Source organism: Lichenostomus cassidix, chromosome 7 (genome assembly GCF_008360975.1).
Source record: "Lichenostomus cassidix isolate B80296 chromosome 7, HeHo_3.0, whole genome shotgun sequence".
NCBI lineage: Eukaryota > Metazoa > Chordata > Aves > Passeriformes > Meliphagidae > Lichenostomus > Lichenostomus cassidix.
The window spans coordinates 11,404,920-11,426,628 of record NC_139488.1 but is presented as its reverse complement, the minus strand read 5'-3'; the positions used below and the strand labels follow the sequence as shown (position 1 = coordinate 11,426,628).

At 39.2% G+C, this 21,709-nt stretch overlaps 1 long non-coding RNA gene across 3 annotated transcripts in view; it reads left to right on the top strand.

The window, feature by feature from the left end:
* LOC146434535 (uncharacterized) overlaps positions 1-21,709 on the top strand; it is a 120,798-nt gene that overhangs the window by 28,374 nt on the left and 70,715 nt on the right. For all 3 annotated transcript variants that reach the window (XR_014853424.1, XR_014853426.1, XR_014853425.1), the window contains exons 2-3: positions 1,569-1,678; positions 3,433-3,496. This is a non-coding gene — a long non-coding RNA (uncharacterized LOC146434535). The remainder of the gene's footprint in view (positions 1-1,568; positions 1,679-3,432; positions 3,497-21,709) is intronic.

The window sequence follows — 21,709 nt, the reverse complement described above, 5'->3', positions numbered from 1 at the left end:
GACAGGACAGGGTCCACATAGATCTTAGACTGCTTTGATGGCAGAACCAGTTGTGTGGTGGGAGGCTCAAGGATGAGACTGGCCAGGCTTCAGCTAAGTTCACTCCAGTGAAATAAAAATCATGTCTTGGAACCCTCTGGAGAGTCTGCCCCCTCTCTCCTGTGTGTGCAGGCAATGCCAGGGATAGGCTACATTTTCTGTGTTTCTTTTTGGGGAGACTGAATGGAGAGATTTGGTTATCAGCTGAGGGAATGCAGCTGTCTCCAGCTGTCTGAGTGTCCTTACACAGTTGGGCTCCATAGCTAAAACACTGGCTGCACCGAGAGTGGGGTCACAGTCACAAACTCCTATAGGAATGACTCAAAGCTCTAGCTGGCTAATTTTAATGTGATAGTCCGTGGAGGACAGCTTGCCCTTCCCACTTTTGTCTGAGTCTTCTTCACTTCTCCAATCCTTGCATAAACTCATTTGCTGCATCTTGTGTGATAATCTTCAAGTGCTGCTGTGAAAGTCAGGAATAACTGGTGAACTCTGTGTGGGATTTCATCTACTTGCTAGTGAATAGCTTGCCAAAGCTGTGTAGACTTTCAAAGAGGCAGGAGTGTATCTTTTTAGTTCTAAACAGAATGATGGATGCTGTTTCCTTATAACACATAATTAAAATATCATCAATTATAATTTTGTGCCTTTTCAAGTATCTATACATTTTCTGCAATCTGATAACATGAGTAAATGCAAAATGATAATATAAGAAATATGTTCTAATTATAAGCATATTTTTATTCATATGAAGTACTGTTCTAGTCACCTTGAAATTTCCCTCCAGAGAATGACTGCTAAAAATTTCATGTGCTTTTGCTCTAAAATACTGGAGGGCCCTGTAGCTGATTACCCTGTAACAGTAAATATAAAGACTTTGCCTTATATGTGGTACAATGAGGAAATTCTTTATATTCTTGTAGACCAGTAGCATTAACATTTTTGCAGTAAGAGGGCAACTTGGTGTCTGTGACCTGTTGACTCTTACTTGTTTTTAAAAAGCTTTCAAAAATCCCTTGTGAATCTCTTGGTTAGAATGGAAAAAAAAAAACCCTCCACTGTTCTTTAGTAGAGACTGTTTCTGAATACTTAAAAGCTGTAAATAAAATTGGAACGGCTTTCTTATTCCTGCTTGGAAGAAAATCTATGTTCAGACCATGACTAACCTACAAGCCAGTTGTTTTAAGATGTTGGCTCTAGCTTACTCTGTTATTCCATGACAAATGTGTTAGGATTTTTTCCCCTCAAATGAAGTTTTGATGCAGTTTGACATAAAATTCAGATTCTTTTTTCACATCTATAGAATTACTAAACCATAAGCACATCATTGCAAACATAAAATCATTATCTCAGGAATGAGTATCCTTCTGCAGACTTGACAGATGTAGTATCTGAAGGCAAAAAACACTATCTGTGCAGTCTCCTTAACTTCTAAGGTCCAGTCAAGGTCCTTCAGCGCTGGGACCATTGCAGGAAGGCTTTAATATTTAAGGAGCTTTTCACAAATGGAAATGTTCTTGCTTTTTCAGGTGCGTTTGAATCGTACAGGAACTGAGTGGCTTCTTGCTGCAGAATAGAACAAGGAAAGTACTGCCTGTGGTGTGATATGGCTGAGATCTGTGGACAAACGTACAGGAAGGTAAACTGTGGTGATAACAATGTCTCACCTCAGGGGACTGGTGAAAATATGATGCTACTTGAACCGTGAGAGAACCTGCATCAGACAGGTTTTCTTCTGAATCATAAAGTGAAAGAGAAGAGGCCCTATAAGATTTTTTGCAGGGAAAATCTGCTCTGATGAACAGAGAGCTCTGAATGACAAATGTGTGTCACAAAGGTGCTGCCTCATCCTATGATGGTTGGGTGCTAGACTCTAATATGGCTGTCAGTGTAGTCTGAAGGGAATAATGCAAATGGTTGTTAACAAATGCATAGTTAGGAGGACTAATTGGACAGAAATAGCTAAACTATTTCAATTCCACAAAGAGATGAGTGGACTTAAGATGTTGCTTAAGATAAGTGCATTTCAAAGAGGAGGTGGTGCAGAGGCATCAAAAGGTCTCCCAAGGACCATTTGAAAGAGCTCCTCACCTTCCTGCACCAGTGGCAGTTTTATCAGTGAATTCACAAGGCCAGGATTTTGCCCTGGGAGTTAAGATTAGAGAAATCTGTGTGCTGGTGAACAATCTCAAAGCAGTGCTTGGAGTTTTTTCTATGGTCATTAGGTGCATTCTATGGTAACTTGAAATTAAAGACATGTTCAGTTAGTGATGACTGCTGGAAGAAAAACCATTTCCAGCCTTTCCTTGCACCCCAAAAATAATCATCATCATTTAGATTTAAATAATAAATTTTCTGATGAGAAAATAAGTATCTAAATGGTGCCTCGTGTACTTTAGCTGTTCCTGAGAAGCTTGTTGAGCTTCTCTGGTTTTGGCGAAAATGTTTTTGGGGTATTTATATTTGTGCTCGAAAGGATTGAATGAGCGAGATAGTTGACCAGCATGCTAAATTTGAAACCTGGGAAGAAAATTTCTGGAAACAAAAAATATGATCAATGTTGGTTGTAGAGTTCCAGGGCACATGCACTGGAGACTGTCCATTTTCCAATAATTACTGGGTTTTAAGGTAAAATTGCATTGACAAATAATATAATAGGCATTAGATTTTTCTCTCAGAATGAAGAGAGAAATTCATCCTTTCTAGAAAAATCTGTTAATGAAGAAAATATGTACACTATACACAACTCGTTGAATATTCCAGTCAGTTATTTGTATATTATCACATTTTACCTCATTAAATATTAATCTTGAAGTTCTTGATCTTAAATTATTATGGCAATGCTGATTTCCATATTTGTTATTTCTTGAAATACCAAATGTAGTTTGGGGGAAAGATCTGAAATATGGCAACATTTTCAAATATAAGTTAACAAATAAAAAGCATTCCAAAATGATGTAAATTATTTTCTTATTTGAATTCTGGATCCTTGAAACCTGGAAGGTTTTTTTAGTTGTTATAGAACTTAGAGGAATAATTATTGTTACTGAAAATTAATGGAACATTGGGATCTGTGGCTAGTATTTTTTTCAACACCTGAAACCTATTCTGTTGTCTCCAACAGTAAACACAGGAAAAAATTTAGCACACTTTGTAGCAAAGCTGAAACGTGTTCATGTTGTGGAGTAGGTACCTGCTGTCTTTTGATGAATAAGGAGCAATTTTTTTTATTATTAGTGTGCTCCATGCTGTACCTGTGAAAAAATCTCACATTCAGTCAAGTTATAAGCCTTTGAGAAATTTCTGTTTACATAGTCCAGTGATATTTTAAAATGTGAGTTGGAGAAAATCCATTAATTGTTTTCCTATCTCTTTTGTCTTTGTTTTCCCCAGAATTGCTTCTCCTGGAAGGATGCTTTACTCTCACTATTCATATGCACATAAGACTTGAAAATTTGTAAGTTACAGTTTAATGCAATTTTTAAAGTTGTTTCTTAAAAAATGATGAGATAGTGATGCATTTTACTCTTACATTTCAAGGGTCTAACCCAATTCCTACTGTAGTCCAGAGTAGTTTTCTACTTGGGATTACATCCCAGTAGCTTAAGAAGATACACCCTGTTATTGTTTATTGCTGTAGTTTAAAAATATTTGAGTGGTTGTAGGGTCCTGACTTCTATGACCAGGTACCTGATAAAGATCTGTCTCTTTTTTTTTTATAAGCTCAATCAACATCCTGCAGCATTAATGCTGTCTGCAAAATAATATTCATGCCTAATAATTTTACAAAATGTCAGATATCTTCAGCTTTAATAATGGTTCAAAATGGTTTAAGTGCTGGCAGAGGTATTACTTTGGCAAATAGCTATCCTCCAAGCCTTATTTTTTAAAGAAATAGCTAATGCTGTTTGCATTCACATGTTTTTAAGGTGCCATGCGTGTGACGTTTCTTACTGAAGGGGACACTTTTAACAGTGTGCTAGAATTGTTTTTCCTCTTCACTTAAGAGAGTTGTTTGAAACCTTGTATAGTCTCTTTCTAAAATAAATGTTTTTCACCGGTGTTCTGCTAAACAAATATTGCTGGAAGGTTTCTAGGTTTGGGGTTTTTTTTCTGTTTTTAAGCTACATTAATAAGGCTTGGTCTTTTTGGTAATACAGTTTTAACTTGGAACATAACATCTAGCATCAAAAGTGTATGTATTGTGATTTGAATGAGTTCTTTCCCCCAAATGCAGTTAGAGCATATGTTCTTATCCTGTGCAGCCTAGAGGATAGCTGATTGTGTGCTGAGAGATTTGGGTAAAGAGGCTGTCAGTGCATTTCCCTGTCATGAGCTTGACTTCATTTATGCAACAGAAATGAACTGAGATGCTTTCTCATGCTTAGAGTGAGAAGAGCATCTATGCTCTCATTTTGAATTCCTTTGAAAGAATTTACAGTCTTTAAAGGACATTTCATTGTATTCAGAAAAGTGCTCTGTGATTAACTGATCTGTAGCTCGTACAAGGCCTTCATATCAAATACAGAAGATGTACAGTTGTTCTTTGCTTCTGAAACCACTGCAAGAGGCTGTAGGAGAGTAATTGTTTGTGAGGATGTAGCTGTTTGCAGATCAAGGTTGTCTTCAGCAGAACCTAAGGAAAGTGATACTAATTTACTTTGACTCCAGTTCTCTGTGTGTTGGGTCAGGCCTCTAGAGCAAGATGGACTGAGAGGCAGAACGGTCAAGTTCATGCTGCAGTGGCAAAAGTGTTTCCCTTCTGTGTGGAATAAGAAAAATTAAGCAAAGTTGATCCTTCATATACATGTGAACCCAGGTAACACAGAAGAATGTACAGACATCATATGTGAGTTTTGAAAATGTTGACTATCACTGACTGTAGAACTTTGTATGAATCATAGCAAATGAGTAAATGGTCTTGTCAGCAACCTAGTTAAAATAGACTTTCTGGCTGCCAGCTTTGCCCAGGTAAGTAACAAAGAACAGCTTGTTACACTGTGCCATTTCCCCTGTCCCCACTGAGTGTTTCCCTGTATCGTTTGTGGGCAGAACGTGATCTTGGTGTGTAACTGGAGGCATAATTTGACCTCTGAGACCTTCACCACTGCACATGAGACAAGAAAAGTGAAAGTCACAGTTGATGTTCAGGTACCTGATAAAGTTAGAAAAACACAGTTAGAGAAAACATTTTTGCTGGCAGGTGGCTTTGCTATATGAACTGCTCTGGCTTGTCCTGTTAAAACTCAGAGCAAATCCTTTTAGCAATAAAAAGAGGCAACACAGAGTATGTGTCAGTGCAGCAGCAGGATAGTGCAAAATACCAGGAAAAGAAAGAAAGAGGGAGAATGTTGTTTTCCTCAGTGAGTTATTCATTTTCTTGCCAAGATTTGCCAAGCCCTGCACATGGAGCATTAGATGTGCAATCGACTCTGTGCCAGAGCTTTACATAGTTTGCGGCAAATGTGGCAGCTTTTACCAGCCTTGCTTTCATCCATTTTATGGATGAAAGCTCTGCTGGCTTCCCACTTCTCACGCAATGCCCTCACTTCCACCAAATGTGCCAGGTATTTTACCTGGCACGTGACAGCCCGTAGCAATGGATCTGCTTATGGGCTTGCTGTGTGCAAGATGCTGTGATCTGTTCATCAGGCAGTCCTGTGCATTTGGCTTCTGATCTGGAGGGGCTCCAGCACTGAGCTGGGGGTTGGGGTACTCTGTCTTGTGCACTGGAAAGAGGGGAAAACCCAAACCTATGGCTGGATGTCCTACTGCTCTGTATTGGAATATAAAAAGATGGGTATATGTGGAGTATATAAAGGAGTTCTAATCCTCTTGTTATTCCTGCTTTTTCATTAGCATCTGGACCATGTGAACTTACACAAATAAATCCCTACTGTTTCCCCTCTGCACACAAGTAAAAAAAAACCCAGTTCTTAAAGTTGCCAGGACTCCTACTGAAAGTATCACACCAGTCCCTATAGCTTTAACAAAAGGAGTAATTGTAGATTCCTTTCATAGAGCAAACATACAGCAGTGACTTAACTTTTTGCTCTTCCAGGAGGGCACCATTATAATCCCTTTGGGGATAGCTTTGGGAGTGCTGTCTGGAAGGACATCGCTACTGCTGGGAGCTTTAACACTGGCCCTGCTCTCCTGGCACGCCAGATGTTTCTTTACAGATATAGGTGGCAAGAGACCTAATGCTGGAATAGTTTTTTTGGGTACATAGCTGATCATCTTTAGCAGAAAGGGCATAACAGATAAAATAATGAAATGCTGCATGAGATGGATACACTTCTAAACAGGAAAAACAAATGAAATTAATAAATTTGTAAGGTAAATTGGGATTACCACACATGTAATCTCTATTAATGGTTATCTCATCAATCTTTATTTTTACAGGCATTTGGAGGTGGTGCCTTTTCTTTTATGATTAACAATCTGAAAAGACGAGCAATTATAGTAACTTAATGGAAATTCAAATACTGTTTGTTAAACAAAAGTACCAGTTGTGCTATTACTGCAAAATTTAAGTAATGGATCTGATACTGGATTTATAGGGGCATGTAGAAAGCTATTTTTTATACTACCCTTTAGAGAAATGATAATATACACCATGTTTTTCCTTTGCTCTTAGAAATAACTGTTCTGTCTTATATTCCACTGGGTAACATGTGCACTGTTGAGTACTGAATTTTTGATGTCGATCAGTAACTTATGAAAACAATTTCTGCTTTACTGACCTTAATACTTGTGAAGTGTTAGGTGCACAATCACACTTTCTATTCTTATATGGATTTTCTGGGTCAGGGCTTCATTTCCATAAACTACTTATTTATGAGTCTTAATGAGGAAGTATTAATTGATAAGGTTCTTCCCTTAATTTTTATAGAAAATCTGTGTGCATTTCAGTCACAGAAATAGCTGCATAGCAGCACAAAGACACTTTAGATACCTTAAATGAGTTAATCTGAATGATGTAAATAGTTTTGCTTGTGATTTATCTTTCCTAAAAGCTATGAAATGCATGTAACTGTGCTGCTGAGGGATGCTGTGCCATTCAATAGAGCATATATAGAGCACTAGGAAAGGGAGCAGTTGCTCTTCTGGCTTAGTTCCTGGTCAGTTTGTGCATTCTGTCCACTGAAACTTCCCCTGATGTCTCTGGTACAGTACAGCATTAAAAGCATGTACAGTGCCTTTCACATCTAACAGAAATAGTTACAGTTTGACAAATATTTGCAAGCATTATATGTACATAAAGTCTTATTTTTTAAATGTGTTTCATGTCTTCAATCTTTTAAAGTGTTGGTATCAACTAATGCTGTAGCGGAGATGGTAATTAGGTTTTGCTGTCATCTGAACATCAATTGATAGTTAATTTGGACTCTTTGATGTGCTTGCAATCAGGTGCCATTTGCTGAGGGATGAGATTTGGTGGTGAGTAGCTAGAAATTTATTAGATTTATAACTGAAAATAAATCTGTGTGACTAACATTAGGTGAAGGCAGTCTTTTTGATGTAGGCTTATTGGCCTTTCTTATCATGGCCCTTCATGCTAGCATTCATCCTCTCTTCTGCCTTCCTTTCCTCCAGAGCAAACCCTTGATTGCCTGTTGGGGACCAGGTGGAGCAACCTTGGTGTATGCCTGGATAGCCTCCAATGGCCACCTGGTGCTGCTTAGCTGCACCTTCTGGCCCAGAAATGAGATCAACACTTTCTCGTGGCCTCTGGTCCGTGGCTTGTATGTGTAAATGAAGCAACTGAAATAGAGATACAAGTCAGTGTCTTTGTGATTCGCTGCCTTAACCTGTTTATTGGAAAAAATAGTTTTTGAATGTCTGTGTTCATGGTGTACTTTTGTATTTTCTTTTTGAGGAGACTGTACTCAGCAAAGTCAAAAGGCACAATAGCTGAGCGGCATCTTTAAATCTTTGTTGTTATCAGGAACTTGACAAATACAATATAATTCTTCACCCTTGTGCAATGCTGAACTGGCAAATGCCAATTAGAATAGCTCACAAACTGGAGGGGAGTTAGGAGCACTTGCTCATATTTGTTTTAGCATTTCTAATCTTAGAAATTGGGGAGGAAATTGTGTATGTTGCCCATATGACATAGATGTAACCATTCCTATTTCATTGCATGATGGGCTTCTCCACACAGGATTTTCCTGTTCTCCCTCAGCTATCTTTGATTATTAAATAGTAATAGGCATTTTATTCAAATAAGAAGTGTCTGTTAAAGGACTGAAGTTTCTTTCATACCAGTCAATGAATGCAACTCATATAAAGTTGATTAGGAATTGCATGTGTGTGGAATTCCCTACAGTAATAAGGATAAAGCCTCTAATTTTTGTTTCAAGATGTATATCTGACACTTGCAGTTACTGTGAGAAGATGAACACCTATTTAATGAGGTTCTTCTGGGTTTCCTAAGTGACATTGTAAACTCATTGACTATGTTGGTGATTATGATAACCTGTGTCATATTACAGTGTTTTCATTATGTTTTCTGGACTTTCCTTTTCTTCTAATATTTCAAAATATTTAAGAAAGCAGCTGTGGATTTCCTTTTTGTTGATTTGCTGCATTTTTTCTGGGAGTAGATTACATTAGCCTAATGAAAATTATTCCTCTCAAGTGAGAAGCGTGCATGAGTGGACAGGCAGATAAGGACAGTAGTCGTTACCCAGGGAAGGAAAAGCACAAGCAAAGACTTAAGTACTCTGACCTATGGTACAGCTACAGGCTGAGCACCTGGCTCCTGATGGTCCCCTGTAGTACTAAAACTCTGTAAAGGCAGGAGTAGTAGGGAAGCTGAGGAGGCCAGGAGAACTAAAGGGAAAAGCAGGACTGTAGTATACATGGAAAAACTCTCTTGCTCTGTTTCCAGTTGGCAAATTCCTGATTGGTTTGTTGTTGTTGTTGGGGTTTTCTTCTTTTGTTTTGTTTTTGTGTCTTGGGGTTCTTTTTTTGTTTTTAAATGATACCTGTGGTTCAATTGTTACATTAAAGGCAGGTATACTGGGAAAAGTCACTGCCTTTTCAAGTAAGTAACAAGAGGAATAGTTGCCAAATTTTTCATTTTTAAAGGGAAAACATTTAAGCATTAAAAAGTGATTACTGAGGAAAAGCTTCATACCAAGCTTTCCCTAGGTATTTCTATTTTCTTATTCACAAAATAAGTAAAAAGCCCCATTCATTTTAAGTAAAATATCCCAAATGCTATCAAGACACCTATACAAAACTAGTTTAAATCTGAAGGGACTTGTTTGAAAAAAACAAACCAAAACAAAAAAACCCTGGCAAACTCCAAATACAATACTGCCAGGTATTGAACTCAAGTAATGGGCTTATTTATCTGGAGAAGGAGTTGAGATGCAGATATAGAATCACAGAATTGTTTAGGCTGGAAAACTTAGGCTGGATCTTTGAGATCATCGAGTGCAACCATTAACCCAACATTAAGTCCACCACTAGACCATGTCCCTAAAGTGACACATGTGCACATTTAAATACCAGGGTGGTGACTGGTGACTCCTGGGGTGGTGACTCCACACTTCCCTGGGCAGACTTTCAATGCTTAACCCTTTCTGTGAATAATTTTTTTGTAATATCCAATCTAAACTTCCCCTGCTGCAACTCGAGGTAATTTCCTTTTGTCCTATTGTTTGTGACCCAGAGGACTGGCAGACATATCTCCAGTATTCTGGACTGGTGATATTAAACTCTTCAGTTTTGAGAGGAAGAGATTACCAGATTGGCTATTAAAACTTGTTTTCTGAGGAAGCAAAGGAATTTTCTTATCCTTCTTATTTTTGTACTGTGTCAGTGTTGGTTACAATGAAAGACACAGCTATTGCTTTGTTAATAGGTGTGTGGAAAAATGGACAAGTGTGCAATGTAGCTGCTGGAGGACCTGCTTATCTCAGGTGTTTTCCTTCTCAGTTTTGCCTAAGCTGAGAAACATGTTTTCATAACATTTTCATTCTTTGTAGGCTTGGCAGCCCAGATTCCAAATCTGATATTTTTTTCTGACAGTGTGTGTGATGTTGGAAACTAACCGTGGGAGGGCTACATGCAATCCTCAGAGTTTTGTGATATGCCCTGTGGCCCTCTGTCTTTTTTATAAAAAGATCTGGCCTTCAGAGACTACAGGTCCCAGCAAGCAGTGCTTCATTTTGATCTGATAAGCAAATGCTCAGATCTAAGGTGTGCCGCATGTCAGGGCGTGCTGGCTGCATGAGCCACACCTCAGCATTTGAGATAAGGGTGGCTGCAGACTGCTCCAGCCAACACAAAGTAGGAGCACCTTTGGCCAGAAGCTGATTTTTTTTTTTTTTCTTTTAATTTTCCTCTGCTCTTCAGTTTTAGGAACTTTTTAATATCTTATCCAGCATTGCAGCAGGATTCTGGTGTATGACATGATTGCCCATCATGTTGAATATGCTTTTCGTTTCTAGGTTCTCCCAGGTGTTTCCTTTACCTCCTCTGTGATGGCTGTGCTGATATGTTGTTCAGAAGTGGGCAAAACTTTTGGAAGTGGCTGATTGCTTCAAGTAAGGGTGTTGCAAGGCATTCAAGCCCATTTTTACTTGCCAAAGAGACTTGGCTCATTCAGGCAAGCTTTGGATAAACAGTCTGAAATCTGGGGTGGTTTATCTGATACAATTTTTTAAAAGTTTGTCCAGTATGGGAAGAGACTCTACCTCACGTTGACATGGACAGCTGAGGAAGAAGCTTTGACACACCTTTGGGTGCAATTTAGACACCTGTTCTGAAATGCATTCAGATTAAGAGTTCAAAAGCTGACTCTGCTTGGATGCGGTTCAGGATTGGAGTCTCCCAGTCTTAGGCTAGGTACTCACAGTCTTAGGGTAGATACTTCACAAGATGCTTGCATGTAGCTTACTTCTCTGTAGTGAAAGAGAGTTCTGTTCTGTTCCTTTCTGAGTTCTGTTCTTCAGCTGGGTCTGCATCTGAACGAGCGAAAGCATGATCAGAAGTTCCTTTGGAGTTTCACTGTATCTCAGATGTTTCTTGGGAAGTGTGCAAACCCTGGGTGACTCTTCTGAGATTTGTAGGTAACTTCAGTTTCTGGTATCTGTTGTAAAATACAAAGCCAAAGTGTCAAGTGCCCTGTGCTATTTGTCATCTTTTTTCCTTGCTTTGTAGTCTTGTTCAAAGAAAGTTCAGTTGAGTGAAGAACTTTTCTTCATATGCTTTTAAAATCTGTATAAATATCACTTACCACCACAAGAGTGGCAGTATCAGGTTGATCAAGAGGCCTGTTTGTCCCAGAATTCCATCTCAGTCCATGGTCAATAATGGATTTGTAGGGAAAGTGCAAAAATTACATTCTGTGTGAGAAAAGAGCTTCACGTTGGAGTGCTTTCTTGCTTAGGAACTTGATCTTCCTAAGTTAGCAGTTGCTTCTGGATCACGGTTGCATGGGACTTCCTGCCAACATATCCTCTGTCATCCTGCATCCTGTATTTGCACTTTTGGACATTTGACATAAAATCAATAGCATTACTACTTGGATTTAGTTCTTTATGTAGCTTGGTACCTGAAAAGCTGCATAAAGACAAATCAGATGCTGTTAACTCCTTCCTGGTTGATGGTTTGTATATTTTGGAAATTGGAGATAATTTTCAAGGCTGCAGTTTGGTCATGTATTAGCTCTATTATAGTTCTTCTTGAACCCTGAGATCTGGCTTTTATCTTAACTTGATAAGTAATGGAACCTTTGGCTAGTAGAGTGAGGATAAATACACGTATAAAGAAGAGCAGTTAATGAATAAGTACCTGGTCAACAGAGAGGACAGTGGATAAAAATACCTGTCAAATTCTTAGCACCTTAAAACTAAAGCACGTTTGGCCTGAGCTGACATCTGGAGAATTTAATTTCCATTTATTCCAAAGGAGTGTCTTGTTAGCCTGCATAATATGAATTCTTATCTCTGTATCCTTTTTCTTCCCCCCCCCTCCCTTTTCCCCCCCTCTTTTTCCTTTATAAGCACAGCTACGTTATTTGATCTGATTCCCTTCTGCAGCACTGTTTTTTGTAGAAACAACTTCCTGGAGAGGAGTGGCACCATGGTATACTAGGAACAGTCTATTGGGTAAAGGTAAGATGATAAAGATCAATCCAATGCTTTTAAGGGAATAGCCAGCCACAGAAACCTGTGTTTTTCCAGAGGAATACTGTAGTAAGGAAAGTAAAAATTTCCCTGATGCTGACTTGGAGAGGTCTCACCAGTTCTCTGTTGTTATTAAAGGGCATACTTCTTTTCCTTCCACTGAAGACATACCTCTTGATTGATTTTTAACTAGAGCAGGTTTCAATTAATTTATACCTGTAAGTAAACCTATCAAACTGCTGCACTGACAAATCTATCATGGGATTTCTATCTAAGCCCCATTTTGTTCTGGCTTTCTGGCAGACATGAGTCTGTTCCCCTAAGGCACTTCAACTGTGCTGCCTTTTCTACTCCTGGATATCCTCTTGCTCTGTCTGACTCCACCCCAAATATGTCTGCATCGTAGGACCTGGTTTTCTTACAGTTGTCCCCTGGTGCAATTACAGCACGATTAAAATATGCAGTGTGGCTGAGACCTTGATCATGTTCTAACAAGAATATAGCCTTAGACATACAGCCCAGTTACAGCATGGTAACGATGTCACAGAACAACCCTGCTCATCTTGCAGCATGGGGTGGGGCTTTATGTGCTTTTCCTTGGCATATTTCTGGTCACACCACTTGCTATCATTGCATTTCAGATGTCATTATCCCAGGTGCCTAGATCAGCCCCAGGGATGAACTTACAAATGCCTCCACAAAGCTTTTCTAGCACTTTGCTGCTGTCTGCAACTCTAAAGAAGTAATAGTGCACTTTGAAGTTTCCTCTTATTTTCAAAACATTAAGTACTCACAGAGTTAATTTGGTTCAAAAAAAAAAGTGCACATAGGTATTTGTTATATATTTTAATTCTGGGACCCCGAGCTTCTGACCAATCTCTAACTACTGGTTTTCAAAAAGAACTTTTTCCTTAAAAACAGGTGGTCCACTAGTTAAACACTCATAATTTCTTAATTTATTCACTTTTGGCCCCTTCCTGGGAAGTGTCCAATACTATTCACTGTCAGAGACAGGATCCTGGACCAGCTGGATCACTGGTTTGTCTCAGTTATACACCTTTTATGTGTCATGCTTAAGTTATGACCCCTGAGACTTCACAAGCAATTCCAACCGACTCAAAAAATCCTCTGACCTTTCTATGTTCCTCTATTACCACATCTTGTTCTGAGTCTGTGGCAGATGGGATGGGAGGAAAAAAACCTATTTGCATTAAGTCCTTTTGCTTTAACATCCTGGCTTTTCGCATATCCTTGTTTAGCTCTGAAAGAAAGGGAGATGGCCCAAAGATGAATGGCAGATAAAAACAGGTCAGTGCCTCCTACTGGGAGACTTATCATGGAAAAAAGTCCCTGCACTCCAGATGCCCGCTGTGGGGGAGGCATGTTTCCTCATAACTCTTTTAAATGTGTTGCATTGCAACAGTGCTTTCTTCCTACTTAGCTTTGCCACACACAGCCACAACACATCGGGTCGTGTATACTTGAGAGATTTCCTGTGCCCTGTAGTCACAGCTAACAGTGGCAGCAGTGACTGTCAAATCAATGCTTCCTTGAATGCTCCATGTTTGTAAGCCTTGTCATTCTTTAGGAATCTATGAAGTGCAGAACAATGCCTGCAATGTGGCATGCAAAAAAAAAAACCAAAAAACCATATTTGTTATAATTGTAGGGCTTCTTTCTTTCAGGGGAATAGCTTCCATAGAAAGTGGAATGAGATTTCTCACTCTGAAGATGAGAGGTGTTGATAGCAATGTTCTTTACATCAGTTCTTAACAAACAGTGGGTTTGTTTAGAGTTTCAAGTGCCTTGGATTTTCTATATCGTTCAGCTCATTCCTGTGCCTGTGCTCTGCCATAGCAGCCTTTGTGACCTGGAGACCTTTCAGCTGTGTGCTCCAGGAAACAAGAGAAGGAAATCTTTCATGGAAGCACTGATCAGAACAGTGTGCTATTCCATCCCTTCTGGGGCTGATTTCCATGTTTTCTTTGAATTTCTGTCATTTGACTTGAAGACAGTCTTCATTTTTGACAAACCTGAACTGCTCTGCAGAAACCAGACACTCTTAAGAAGTTGTGTTTAGTCCAAAATCCAGTTGCTTTCAAAGTGATCTCTTACAGAAGGAATTTTTTTTTTTAAGTCTGAGTTCTATTCACGTGTTTGTTTCTTGGCTGGGATATTTTTTAGCTGGTCTAGTGAGCTGAATCAGCTCTTCCACAAATGAAATGAATACCACAGCTGACAAAAAGGGTGTAAGAGTGCATGGCTGGAGCAGGAAAGAGAGGGAATTAGTTATAAATTGTCATATTCTTTGTTTCTAGCTGGAGCGCTTAAATAGATAACCTTTTATTTTCCTTTTTTTTTGACACTTTTTCTTTCAGTTTTATACACAATTTAGCAAAGGATTTGTGTTTAATCTTAAGAGCGCTTTGACAGGACTTTCACTGACTTCAGTGTAATAGATGGGATGTCTGAGGGGACTCAGAGCTTCTGGCCCTGAGCTGGCTGAGTGCAGTCAACACTGAGTACCTGCGGGACGCCTAAGCAGAAGTTTGGCTCCAGATGGTGTCCTTTCCAGTCCCCAGTTCCCACTGTCTTTGATAATGCCCAAACAGCTAGTTGGGCTCTACTCCTGCCAGATGTTTCTTGGCCTCCATAGCTTTTTAATAAGCTTTTCACTGCCCTCATGCTCCCTTAGAAACAAATAACACTGTCCTACAAGAAAGAAGGTTGGGAGGTGTGAGGCAGAAGTGCAGCATCTATGGAAGATTAGAGCAAGTCTAGTTTTTCAGGATGAAATATTATGGATTTACATGCTGTCCAACAGTGAGAACTATGCTACTGTGTAAGATCATAAGTTGTGGGTTTGGCTGCAAGAATGCCTATCCCTCCTGATACCTCCAGTAGCTACTGAATGATGCTGGTTTATGAAATCAGGAAGAAGATGATATGGCTGGGCTTTAGCAGCTCACAGTCAAGGACAGCAATTGAGATTTGATTTCTTGTGCTGTGCATGGCAAGCTCCTTGTTTACCTCTGTGCATGGGAACATGTTAAGTTATAACCTAATTGAGAATTCATACTGTATTCCAGAAAGTGGTGATTTGCTTCAGCAATTCTGTTTTTCTTTAAGGTGTTGACCAGTACTGTGGAATTTAAAACTATGCATCCTGAAGAAGGCATAGAAACATAATTTGAATGCAAACTGTATTAAGTGCTCACATCCTGTATCCTAGCAGGAATTTCACCAAACAGGGGAAGTATTCATTGAACTAGGAGTAAAGCAATGTCAAGTTGAGAAGGAAATTACTATGGAAATGAGTTTTAAAAGCCTGAGGCAGATGTAGGGAGAGGCACATTGTACAGGAATTTTCCTCATGCTCTCTAGCTTATACGGCCTTTCCATTACTTCAATTGCAGCATGTAAGAAATCTTTGGCTTGAAAGACAGTCTGTGAATTTCAGCAGTTTTATATTATTGCTGTGGGCCAGCTTCCCTGTTATGAGACATTAAGCCAGCCTCAGCTTGGACTGGGGCATCCGCCTGTATGGGAACAGCCTTGCTTGGGCACACCCCAGGTCCTTTGAGCCCAGCACTTTTTCTCTCTGTGGTCAGTAATGGATGATTAGGACAAACAGAGGAATATATTGACTGCTTTCCTCCTATGCTGTTCCAGTGCTTGGCAAGGAGCAGCTGACTGGGTCGGTAGGTTTAATAGTCCTTGATTTTAAAATTTTTTTTTTAAATTGTGCATTTCAAGGATCCATATCTTGTGGCGATGTGTTCCACAGCTAACCTGGACAGTGTTTAGAAACCTCTCCCATCTGCCTACTGATTAAGTATAAAGCCCCACCATTTCCATGTTTCAGAGAAATGCATAAATAGCTTATTAATTTCTGTCATGCTTTTTATGATTTGGTCTTAAATTATGGATTATGACTTAGATGATATTTTCTACTTAAGGATTTTTGATCAGTATGCAAGTGTATTTGTTGGCTTGGTGCATTGCAGAAAGATGATGGTACAAGAAATAAGTGATATTTTCCAGAAAGAGCAGACAGGTCCTCTAGTGTCTTCTCACAAATTCTGGAATATTCCTGGTGCAGTAGTGGATTCCTGATACACTCTGGAGTGGACTGATTGCAAGGAAAGAGATACATGGCTTAGGGCAGGAAAGCGGAATATGTTAATCATGTTGCCAATAATTGAAGAGAAATGATTGTGTGGGAGAGAAAACCAGGTTGTTAATATATAAGTGTATGTGTTTACAGATTGTTTGGGAATTAATGGAACTTTAAAGGGCTCAATCCATTCCAATCCCTCAGACATTGAAAGGGAATAAACTGTAATTCCCTCACTTACTTTCATTTTGTTGTTTTTAATAAAAATACCAAGAAACTGAAAATTAGACTTTTGTTAAACAGCATGAGGAAGCAAAAATATTTCAAACAGATTTTTCTTTAATAGACTTGTTTGCATTCAAAACTTTTTGTTAAACTTATTCTGGTCACTCCCACTAATGGCAGAAATGTGAGTATCTGTTGCAGAGTCTCTCAGGCTCAGCTGTGTCATTGGGCAGAAATTACATTAATGTGTACTGGTTGACAAGCTTAACAAAAACTAGTTTAGACACTGAGCTGGGGAAGATAGCCCCTAACTGGAACCTCACATAACACTATCTCCAAATCAACTACTGTTTGAATAGTCTGGAAGTTTATCACTTGGTTATTTGCCTTTGTGGCTATTGCTTTAAGAGACAAAATTTGTATGTCAGATCTTGGGAACACACATTTATTTAGAACACAAACTGTTCTGTCTGCATATGGAAGTGAGAGCTTATGAATTGGAAAGTTACAAATTTGTGTCCCTTTCCTGTGTCACATGTACTAAAATTACTAGTTTACCAGGTCTGATTATGTAGTACTATCATTTTGTGTATTGATATTAAGAATAATCTGAGGTCTGAGTATACTCATGTCTGCTGGTGTCTATTCACTGATTTGAATGGAAGTTGGACTCCAAAACTTGTGAATCTTACTATTTGAGAAGGATGTTTACTCTGTTTTCCCTTTACTCAACCAGGAAGGAATGCATGCATGAATATTCATTTTCCTTTTCTAACTTCTCTATGTAATGCAATAGTCTTTTTCAACACCCTCTCCCCCCATCCCCAATAACTTCAGAAACATCTGCATGATTCTTAAGCACCAAAATATTGACTTAAGGAAGGCCAGTGTGATTACCTTTTAATTTAACTTTAAATGCCACTGACCTGTACAGTAGAGCCTGCCTATTATGTCAGGATTCCAGGTTCAAGGGAGTCAGAAGAGGTAGGTAGGCACCTCTTGGAGAAATAGCCTGGGCAAATCTGTTGGTTAATCTGGCTATCAGGTTTGTTCATGAAATGGAAGTAGGTGCCATGGTGTTCTTTTGTGGTCCTTCTGCAGCAGTAATACATGTGGAAGGACTTTAGAGCCAGCATTTGTCCCATGTCCCTGCTCTGCTGAGTTAACAGGCTCTAATCAATAACTCAAAAGGTGCTTATGAAGTCATCTCCAGTTAAGCCGCTCAGGCAGTAAGAGCTGGAGAACAATGAGGTCAGTTACGTTTTTAGTCTATTCTGATTTTAGCCAGCCTTTCTGTTTTCAGCCCTCATCCCAGGCTCTACCTCTGTGCACTGTGTAGCCAATGATCTGAACAGCTCATAGTGCTGTGCTATGTAAGAACTGATAATGTGTTAATGAGGTCTTGATGCCTTATCTCAAGTATTCTGTGTACCTGTTCCCTGAATAGGGTGAATCTGTGTCCTGTCACTCCTGTGGCTCATGAAAAACTAACCTGGAAAGACCCTTTAATCTTCACTGTCTGGAAAGATCTTGTTTCCCTACATCCCAGTGATCAGGTGTATAAAGAACGGAAAGGACATAGGTGGAAAATCAAATGCTCTCCTGGAAGATAAATAAATGAACTGTAGGAATACAAGCTCTAAACAGTACTCATTCCCATAAGCTGCAAGTTCTATAAAACTCTAATCCTGTCTACCAGTTACTCATCTTCTAGTTTGTGTGGATCCATGGAATGTAGTTATTGGCAGTTCTCAAAACAAGCCACCCTGTACTTGCCCAAGTGTTTCACAATATAGGAGGCATGTTTAAGCCTGTCCATGTTCCTTTGCACTATAGCCAATTACTGCATTTAATTATTCTTTGCCTACATCTCTGTATATATCTCTCCTCACCATTTGATCATTTTTTCTAGTGAATGACTTTGTAAACTACAGGTTGATACTATGCAGTGGAAAACTTGCACTGACATCAGAGGTGTTCATTCCTTTTGAACCTGCACAGTCCTGAGAGCCCTCTTAAAACATGCAATACTTGACTTTTATGCACTGGGTGTTCTCAGCTCTGGCTGGATTCAGGCAACATGTCAGGCCTTTGCCAACAAATATGCCTGCATGTGAGAATATTGGGAAGCTTTAAATGTACATTAAGAAAAAGAAAACTTCTCAAGGAGGAGCAAAGCTATTTCCTCTGCAAGCTCCTGTCTTGCACAGGTCTGCAGCCAGCTACAGCTACTGAGGCAGTGCAGGAAGAGCCTACAATGAACCAGATTGTGAGGAGGCTGTGGGAGAGATGGCTGGATGGGGTAAGGCAAATGCCAGTTACTCTATAAGCAGTGGGACTGTGCTAGACAGCAAGGCCAGCCCTTTTGAGTAACTGTTTTGTCAAAAATCCAATCATACGTCCTTTTCAAATGTCAGGGAAGAAAGTTCCCATTTCAGTTCTCAGGTTATCTCAAGGAATCTTGCAGCTGTTTTGAGAGTAAAGGGCTAAATTCAACAGATCCATTTCAAAATAAAAGGTAGAAAAAAAAGAGGAACTTATACACAAATTTTGTGTCTGCAGACATAGTATTCCAAATAGTTTGGCCTTGTGTTTTGGGGGTTTTTTTGGTGAGCCCAATGTTACTCAACCCTGGGAATTTTATTCTACACTTTGTACCATTTTTTATATTCTTTTGGGCTCAGAAGGGCTTTCTGTTCTTTTTTACCTACACGCAGTCAGCAAGTGTCACCTCCAACCTAACTTCCTGTAGTAAACAGATTTGGCCATAAGGACAAGATGGGTCTTAACAGATGGAGCCTATTGGTGCTCCACAGAGATGTGTTGGGATTGTCACTAGACACTGAAGGGCAAGAGCAGCTGCCTTCCTTGGAGACCCCAAGCCTGCAGCCTTTGAGGTATTCCTCTTGCTGCCAAATGAGAACCCCCTAACGCAGATCTCCTTCCTTGCTCAAAAAACAGAACTGCACTCTGATTTCTTGCTCTCTGTAACTTTAGTTTTCTGTGTATAAAAGGCTAGGCTTCACGTCCTGATCAGAAGGAGAGATTTCAGTAAAATGAGTCTTTTTTTCATTACAAGAAAGCTTGCAGCTTCTTCCCTTGAAACAGCCTGTTGTTATGGCTGGGGACAGCAGGATGGGTTAATCGTGGCCCCATTTCCTGAGGTCTCCTGCAGTCATGATTTGTGAATGCCTGAGAATACCCCTGCTGCATTCTAATTGTTTGTGGCAGTCGGCACATGATTTCGAGTGTTTGGTCACAGCAGTGTTCGTTTTCTGCTCTTTTAATCTTTGATGGATGTTGCGCCTGGCTTCACTGATGTGGTTCACGACACAGTAGGCAGTGATTTCCTATAAGATGTTTTGTCTCAACTACAGAGGTGTAGACTCCCTATATGATGGCCAATATTTATTAATGACATCCCAAGGTTTCTAAAGAGAAAGCTCTGCCATAGACCATTAGAACCTCATCTATTCCAAAATGTCAGATGCCGTTAAGCAAGAGCTACCTCGATTGCACTGAGACTTTCCTTGTTAGTTCAAACTTTGATTAGAAGACTGATTAAAGGCATTCTCTTTGTAAAGGTTCACTCTTTATCTCTGCAGATCTCATTACTATATAAGACAGGAAAAAGCTAGCTAAAGGCTCACACAAATGCTAGAGCTGAAAAATATTTGTGTTTGTGTGCACAGTTATTCCTGCCCATACCTTTTAAAAGATGCATAAAAACATGCATATTTTTAAAAATGCCCTTAATTAGTAACATGAAAAATGTTAATTTCTAAATGTGAACAGCATTGAATTTTGTTGCACCTTTCAGATTATTCCTCTGGTGTTATTAGTATAAAAGGTCAAGTTTTCATATCATATGTAAAGCAGTAGGATTAAGATTTTAACAGCAATTTGGGGGTTGCTGGGATACGAAGTATTTAGTTCAGAATACTTGCTATCTGAGATCATTATGACCAGCCAAATTGTTTCCTGTGATTTAAACGTTGCTCTTGCTGTTCAGTCTAAACTACATAATGGCAATAGTGCTGAAATATTCTAGGCTCTTCCTAATGTTTTACCTACAAATAGTATTAAGCTTTGGCGTACATCTTTAAATTTCTCATGGTGTTCATGTTTGTATATATGCTCTTAGAAGAAAGGATTGTTTATTCATTGTGTATTTGTGTGGTGCTTACCACAATATGGGTGATGCATTTGTATATTTCTGGAACCTAGATAATAAGCTGGTATTATCAAGAAATAAAAACATCCAGAAGGCAACTGACAAAGCTTCTAAATGATTTTTCAAGATGTGGTTCCTAAAAAAAAGGGGCTTTCAATTCTCAGTCTTCAGGATTTTGTAGTTTTCTGCCTTGTGCATAAATCATTTTATAAGCATCTTGTAGGCTAATGAAAAATAAGCTAGAAAACCAAGAGTTTTAAGAAATTGTATGGAAGTCAGTGTTTTCATATAAGGGATTTGATTGTTGTTTCCATTCTGGTCAGATTAATAATAACTCAGCCACGCTGCTGGTTAATGACTTAAGTATGCATGTTAGTACGTGAGAGAGAACATATTAAGTGGTCATATTGGTGTAGTTACCACTGAACAGATAGTTTGTTTAATTATTGACAACCTTTATCAAGGAGGCCATGCTCTGAAGTGCAGTAAGAATTAGTATCCTGCTTCTGAAATCAGCTTGTGGCTTTTGGGGGAGTCTTGATCCTTCATGTGCCAAAGTCTTAATCTTGTTCAACAATTTAAAAAAAAAAACCTAGCAGTTCCTTTTCAAATCCCACATAGGATGTATCTTGTCTTATAGCTGGTGGGCTAGAACTCTTGATTTTGCTTTTTCATGAGTGCCTCTTGCATAAGTAACTGAAGTTGCTCTTTGGGCTCATGAATTTGATGAATTCTGGAAAACTTTTTGGGCTGATCCTTTTTGATGTAGGTTTAGAAGGACTGACAAAGATGGTAACACAGCTTCTTCTAGTGAGGTGTTACAGGTAACAGGATATCATAGTGTTAAGACAAAGCCAGATCTTTCTGCTGCAGATTTGTCTGCTGACTAACTTCTAATTGGCTTTGCCAGATTTATCACAGATTTGCTGCGTGTTCCCAGATCGCTTGCACAAATGATGCAGTTTGCCAAAGACTCTCTTTTCTCTGTATTTCAGTGATGGCAGC